Raw genomic sequence first — 7,354 nt, forward strand, 5'->3', positions numbered from 1 at the left:
TCGAACCATCTTTTTTTTTTTTTTTTTAAAGACCTTGTATTATTTGCTAGCACACTCCTTTGCACACTCTTTTGTTTCCAACATGTCTAATCTGTTTTATTACTGTTGTTGTTTTTATAGTTTTTGATTATATGTTATTGTTGGGTATTTTATCCCAATTTATTGTTTTATTTTATTTAATCCTGGTCCAATTGTGTAAAGCACTTTGTAACTTTGTTTCTAAAAAGCACTGTATAAATAAAATGTATTATTTTATTATTATTCTCAATCTTCCATCTACCCACTAAGGCAGATTGACTGACTGCTTGTCTTCTTTTGGTTCTAGCAATGTTGTTGCAATCCCAGATCATAGTAGTAAAATTGGTGAGTAAAACCAATAGGAATAGATTCAAAATTCAAGAGCTTTATTGTCACGTGCACCATAACACAAGAGGTGGCAACATCAAAGACAGCGAAAGTTGACTTCTTCCAGCTCTAGTTCCAATTAAAGTTCTAATTAAAATATTATTGTAAAAAAGGAGGAAGATAAGAGAGAGGAGTAAGTTGGGAGAGAGTCGATAATGATGAAAATATACATATAAATATACATTATATTGCACATTGGGTGAGCAAGTGCTGTATTGAACATAAGTAATGTAATAAATTATTCTGTTAAAAATATAAATACAAATATTGCCTATAAGAGAAGAGAGTGTGTGTGTGCATGTGTGTGTGAGGAGGGGGTATGAGTGAGTGTGTAGGAGAGGAAGTGAGACAGAGCAAAGAGAGTATAATAATGGGCAAAACTTTGAAGATAAGACCTTGATCGTAAAAAAAAAAAAAGAAGTAGGCCTAACTATTTTTTTTTCCCCAACATTGGGTTGCAACAGATTTGGCAAAGAGGAACATGTCTCATGAACAAGTCTCAGAACAAGACAGATGACGGATGAATTAAGTAAAAGAAAAAGGAAAATTTTGAATAAGTGTGTGGAAAAACATAACAAATGCAAATCCTTTCAAACAGGGAGCAAGGGAGCGGTCACTAAAGGCTTTCATGCGTATAAAAAATTATGTGAATCATGAGTAATGGCCTCTTCAGTCACCAAATCTCAACGCAACTGCACATATGAGGAATTTTGTGTTAGACATAAAAACATTCAATGAAGACCTATCTTTTAGAATAATGGCAGAGACTTGGTGGATCTGTGCCAAAGTGCGTTGAAGCTCTTCTGGAGGCTAACTTTCTGTTAATTTTTCCTTTAATTCATCACCCATCAATATTTGTGCAAACAGACAAGAAGAAGAAGAAGAAGAAGAAGAAGGGGAGGGAAGATAATTGAATCACTATCAAGTCAAAATTGTCCATTGAGTTGTACATCAACACATCTGACAGTCTCGATAAAAGCTGAACATTATGAATGTCACAACATGGGTATTTAAAAAGAAATTACTGCTAACTTGATGATTTGGAAGAAACCAGAAGACTTTCATCCTTTCGTCTCGACCTTCTACTTCTCATAACAGTCACATGGGGGCATACTTGAACCGACAGACTGCTCTTTCTCACCCACCCTGGCCTGTTGTGACACACACACGTGCACACACAGACACACACACACACACACACGCCCTCACTCACAGAGGGCTCCGACATTCACTCTCACACAGGGAGACACCCCCTCTCTTTTGAAAACACACAATCGCCATTCACTCTGCAAAATCCACACACACCACGTCCTGTCTGCTTGGGTACACTTTATCAACACACACACGCTCCCGCACACGCACGCTCAGACACACACACACACACACTTAACCAAGGGCCCCTCGCCTTATTGCCTCCCCATTTGGCTGGTGCCATTTGTTCCACACGTTTTGTCAGTGGCTGACGAAAAGCTGCTCAGAGCTGGTGGTGCTGTGAGGCCACATGATGGAAGTGGTTGTCCAGACTTGTTGAAGACTTATGTCATGACCTGAGATTTTACTAAGTATTTATCTATCAGAAGTAATGCTTTTCTAACACAGGGAATGTTTGTTGTTGAATCTACTGTAAAAACACAGTGGATTTAAATGAGCCTGCAGCTTGCTTAAAATTTGGCAGTCCCATGATTTTAAACCTGTCTACTGAAAGAATGGCTGATGTAGTCTGCAAATATGCAAGGCCATGTAGTGGTTATTATGTCATAGGAATATTTCCATCACAATAATGGAGTTTAGAATTAGAAAAGTCACATCCAACAAGTTGTTAAAATGTGGCTCTCACGGTCATGGTTACAATAACAACCGTGTGGTTAAGGTGAGGGAACAATTGTGGTCAGTTTTTTTTAAACAATATTGACTTGTGCTAGGAAACAGGAAATGAACAGTGATGTCTCATGTGAAAGTCTGATATTTTGTTGACCCCTTTATTCACCATGACTCGTCCCTACATGGACTTTGTCACTGTATATTAACGTCACCTGTTTTCCCCCTTTGCTCCAGTCACAATTACTATGGCTGCTAGAGGGCTTTGTCAGTAGACTGTAGAGATACAGTATGACTGATTTTTGTGTTTTTCTTGAGAGGACAGTCTTGTAACATCAGGGGTAAACATCAAATTGCATCAAGTTGTTTTATATAATTTCTCTGAACCAAAGAATGTGACTGGAAATATTTTTACTCTCATGATTTTTACCACAGTTTCTACATCTCTCTCTCTCTCAAGGCTTTTCTTTGGGCTTGTTAAAAGCTGGAAATGTAGGAAATTATCAACAATACTAGGAGTAAACAAGAAAAATCACAACATTTTTTTTTTTAAAAAAAGGAAAATTCTTGAAATAACTAAGAAAATCAAAGAGGGGATGTTTTAAGTGCATTTTTACATTTGATAGAGCTGGAATGAAAGTGCTCTAATTCACAAGCAGTATTAAGAATTATTCAAGCTGTTTCTCCTGTGTCAATTTGTCAATTACCAAATATAGTTTTGTGTCAGATGTGCCACATCACCACATGTGCAATACTTATCACTTCTTTTTGATGTAAACTCAATTTTTGCTGCTTGAAATTACTCACATAGACTAAAACTAGAAATCTTTACAGTAGTATTTGTATGTTATCAGTGCCTGTGGACATACTATTACTATTATCACTTGTACTCACTTTATTAATGATGTTAATCCTTAGACCTTCATCAGGAAATGTCCATCATCCATGAAGGTCTGAGAAAGAAAGTTCTTGGAAGGCAAGATCTCTTGGCCCAAGCTCCGGAAGGCAGAGCCACTCAGGATCGAGTTTTTGATCCAGTCAGTGTCTGACATTCTTCCTAGCCCAACCAACCTGTATTGCTGGGAGTCGGTTGAGACTTCAGCATGCCCCCTTTGTCAGAGAAGAGGATCACTTAAATACATCCTCAGCTGTTGCCTGAAAGCTAAGGAGAGGGAACTCTATCACTGGCATCACAACCAAGTCCTGAACGCAGTATCCAATTCCATCTGCATGGGGATCAGCCAAACCAAACAACCACACCCAGCAGACAAGCCGTTGCATTTATCAAGGCAGGGGAGAAACCACAGGCTCAGGCATGGGTGTCAGACAGACTCCTTGTTACTGCACAGGATTGGAAGCTGAAAGTCAACCTTGGGAAGCAGCTCAAGTTCCCAAAAACTATTGCGGTGGCCACACTAAGGCCAGACATGGACCTGATGTCTGGAACATTAAGGCAAGTTGTCCTGCTGGAGCTGACTGTCCCCTGGGAAGAGATGGAAGGGGTCTATGAAAGGAAGAGGGCCAAGTATGAGGACCTGGTTGACATGTGCCGGAAGCAGGGATGGCGAGTGTAGTGCGTCCCTATTGAGGTGGACTGTAGAGGTTTTGCTGGCCAATCTTTCTACAGAGCCCTCAAGTTCCTTGGCATCACAGAACTGCACAGTAAAAAAGCCGTCAAAAACACCACCTATGCTGCAGATAAGGCATCCAGAAGGCTATGGATCAAGAGGGGAGATCCATGGATTACACAGGCCACTTGGACTCAAGCTAGGTCCTAATCAACCCTGGCTGGGTCACCTAGGTGAGGGTACACAATTGTTGAAAAATCCGAATCACCCAATGACACCAGGTTACATCACAGATGATGTGTCTAAGTGCATCCTAAGATGTATGTAATAACTAGCTCAGTCTGGCCTAGCCAGTGACATTCAGGAACATGCTAGATGACTACCACAGATAGTATAGCAACAGCAGCAGAGACTACAGCCAGGGCAGGAAGAGATAGCATCCCAAACTGCAGCTAAGAAGCAATGGAGTACACCCATGGGTGCCCAAGAGGGTATGAGAACACCACATGGACTGATACACAGGCAATGACCCAAGCTAACGGAATATCGACCATGAGTGCACTTTGTGTATGCTGCAAGGTCTGCAAAAACCCACATGGCTTGAAGATCCATCAAGCAAAAATGGGACGCTTGAGGGAGTGCTGTACAAGGTCTACAAGAGGTGCCCCAGGCTTTTGCACTGTCTTCAAGGTGATCTGGAAAAGGGGGAAGGTAGCCCAGCAGTGGAGAGTTGCCGAGGGAGTATGGATCCCAAAAGGAGGAGAACTCAAGTAACATCCACACTCCTCAGAGTTGAAAGCAAGGTATTCTTCAGTTTTGTTGCCCAACGTCTGACAGAGCACCTCCTGAAGACCTCTTTTATAGACACCTCAGTGCAGAAGGGGGGCGTCTCAGGCATACCTGGTTGCCTTGAACACACAGGAGTTGTCACCCAGTTCATCAGGGAGGCATGTGAAGGTAGAGGAGACTTGGCAGTCCTGGGGCTTGACCTTGCCAAAGCCTATGAATCAATAGCCCACAAGCTAGTGGAAGTAGCAATTGTCCACCACCATGTTCCAGGAAAAATCAGGGACCTCATTCTGGATTATTACAACTGCTTCAGTCTGAGAGTCACCTCTGGACCCATAACATCGGCATGGCACTGCTTGGAGAAGGAGATAATCACAGGATGCACCATTTCAGTTATCTTGTTCACCACGGCCATGAACATGCTGGTTATGTCAGCAGAAGTGGAGTGTAGAGGCCCCCTGACCAAGTCTGGAGTCCGACTGCCCCTCCATCAGAGTCTTCATGGATGACCTGATGGTGACAAATACTTTGGTGCCTGGATACAGATGAATCCTCCAAGGCCTTGAGGGACTCATCACATGGGCACAAATGTGCTTCAAGCCAGCAAAATCCAGGGCACTGGTGTTGAAACAGGGGAAGGTAACGCATAAGTTCTGCTTCTCCCTAGGAGGCATCCAGATCCTGTCTGTTACCGAGTAGCCAATCAGGATCCTAGGCAAGGTCTTTGATAGCACCCTGAAAGACATTGCATCACTCCAGTCAACCTGCTGGGACTTGGAGTCCTGGCTGATGGCATTGGACAAATCAGGGCTGTCAGGGAAATTCAAGGCCTCGATTTACCAGCACGGCATCCGTCCGTGTCTCCTGTGGCCCCTGCTGGTGTAGGGGTGAAACCACAAGCTCAGGCAAGGGTGTCAGGCAGGCTCCTCATCACTGCATGGGATTGGCAGCTGAAAGTCAACCTGGGGAAGTAGCTCAAACATTACAGTGACCACACTAAGGCCAGACACGGTCCTGATGTCTAGAACATGAAGGCAAGTGGTCCTGCTGGAGCTGACTGCTCCTTGGGAAGACCGGGTGGAGGAGGCCTATGAGAGAAAGAGGGCCAATTATGAAGACCTTGTTAGCGAGTGCCGGAAGCAGGGATGGTAGGCACAGTGCGTCCTATTGAGGTGGGCTGCAGAGGCTTTGCTGGCCAGTCTTCCTACAGGGCCCTGAAGCTCCTTGGCATCACAGGACTGCACAGTAAGAAAGCCATCAAAAACAATGATCAGCCCTACCTGAGTTGCCTGGGCAAGGGATATGATTGTTGAAAGATCCAAAACACCCAATGACCCCAGGTTACATCACTAATGATGTGTCCAAGTGCATCATAAGATGTATGTAATAACTGAGGACTGAGACATCTTTAATAAAGACACAGAATTTTTTGGTTTTTCTTTGTATTGTAAAGAAAAATGAAATGCATAATTGCACAGTGATAACACCAGTAACCAAATTATCAGACACGCTTTCAAACTCTTTATGCCAATATTGGTTTTTAGAAGTTCAGACAGGATGGGGGTCAGCTTCACTCAATCTTTGTAACTTTCTGAAACAGAGAATCCAGCAGTCATGCCTACTGTTCATCATCCCCGTCACTGTTTAATTACACTGATAACCACTGTGCTGACAGCAACAGAGAGGCTGAGTGTTTTCAGGAAAGAGACAAAAGGAGTGCAAAAAAATTCGGGATCAATATCTGTGCAACAGCCGGTACTGATCTGTCCTGATAGATTGACCACATTTTAATTTTAAGTTTTTAATAACTACTTACACCCATTCCTTCACAGTGATCCCCACCTTTGAAGAGGGGCAAGACAATAACTGAAAGAGTATGAGGCCTTTTTGATACAATGGGTGTTGCATTGTATGAATCTGTCCTGAGAAAGTATATTTTGGCTTTTACAAACACACTACTTACAGGTCGACACCTATACTAATGCATCTCATCCTCCTACAGACACCAAGAAGTTTGAACCTACCATCAGTACCTGGTCTTATTTGTGGTTTCCAGTACTGCTTCAAGTCCATGTCCCTATCTGTCTGTCTCTCTCTCCCCTATTCTCTCTTTCATTTATTTTCTTTTCCCTTTTGTTTATATTTCTCTCTCAATGCCTCATCTTTTTTATCAGCCTGTGAAAAGTTACATTCATTGTTGTATCTGTACGCACATGCATGCACGCACAAGACTAGAAACGCATCTGATTATGCTCACACGAACTGGACAGACCACACACCAGCATGCACACGGCACATGTGGTGAACACACACACCTGAGCCACACTTGACTCAGTGGGTGGTGGAAAACTCGCCTGATTCCATCAAACCTCTTTAAACTGCGTAGCAATGAGCACTAAGGTGGAGAAGGGTGTGCTATTTAATCGGGGGTTAAGGAGTGAGAGTAAAGAGTTGGCACTGTGATGAAGGTGAAACATGCTGGTACCTTCACCGCCCCGTTAAAAGTGTTTTCAAATGTCTCTTTTCCTCTTTATTTTGAGTTCTTACATCTCGATTTCTCACATGTCTTTCCAGCAGCAAACCTTAGCCTTGAAAGCGACTGTAAAATTTTAATCTCATGCTTTTGAAATAGCAAATCACAGAAGTATTTCCAGTATTTCTTTTGTAAGAGGTGTAACACATTCACATTCTCACACATTCTCATTTATTTCCAGCACGTTTGTACGGAAAAGTGGGCGTAAATACTGTATTTCTGGAAATCCCCAGTCAGCAAA

The 7,354-nt window shown here is 42.6% G+C and overlaps 1 pseudogene; it reads left to right on the plus strand.

The window, feature by feature from the left end:
• The first annotated feature begins 4,360 nt into the window (after positions 1-4,360).
• Positions 4,361-5,610, plus strand: LOC121897306 (annotated as a pseudogene).
• The last annotated feature ends 1,744 nt before the right edge of the window (positions 5,611-7,354 follow it).

Source organism: Thunnus maccoyii, chromosome 5, assembly GCF_910596095.1.
Source record: "Thunnus maccoyii chromosome 5, fThuMac1.1, whole genome shotgun sequence".
In the NCBI taxonomy this organism is placed as follows: domain Eukaryota; kingdom Metazoa; phylum Chordata; class Actinopteri; order Scombriformes; family Scombridae; genus Thunnus; species Thunnus maccoyii.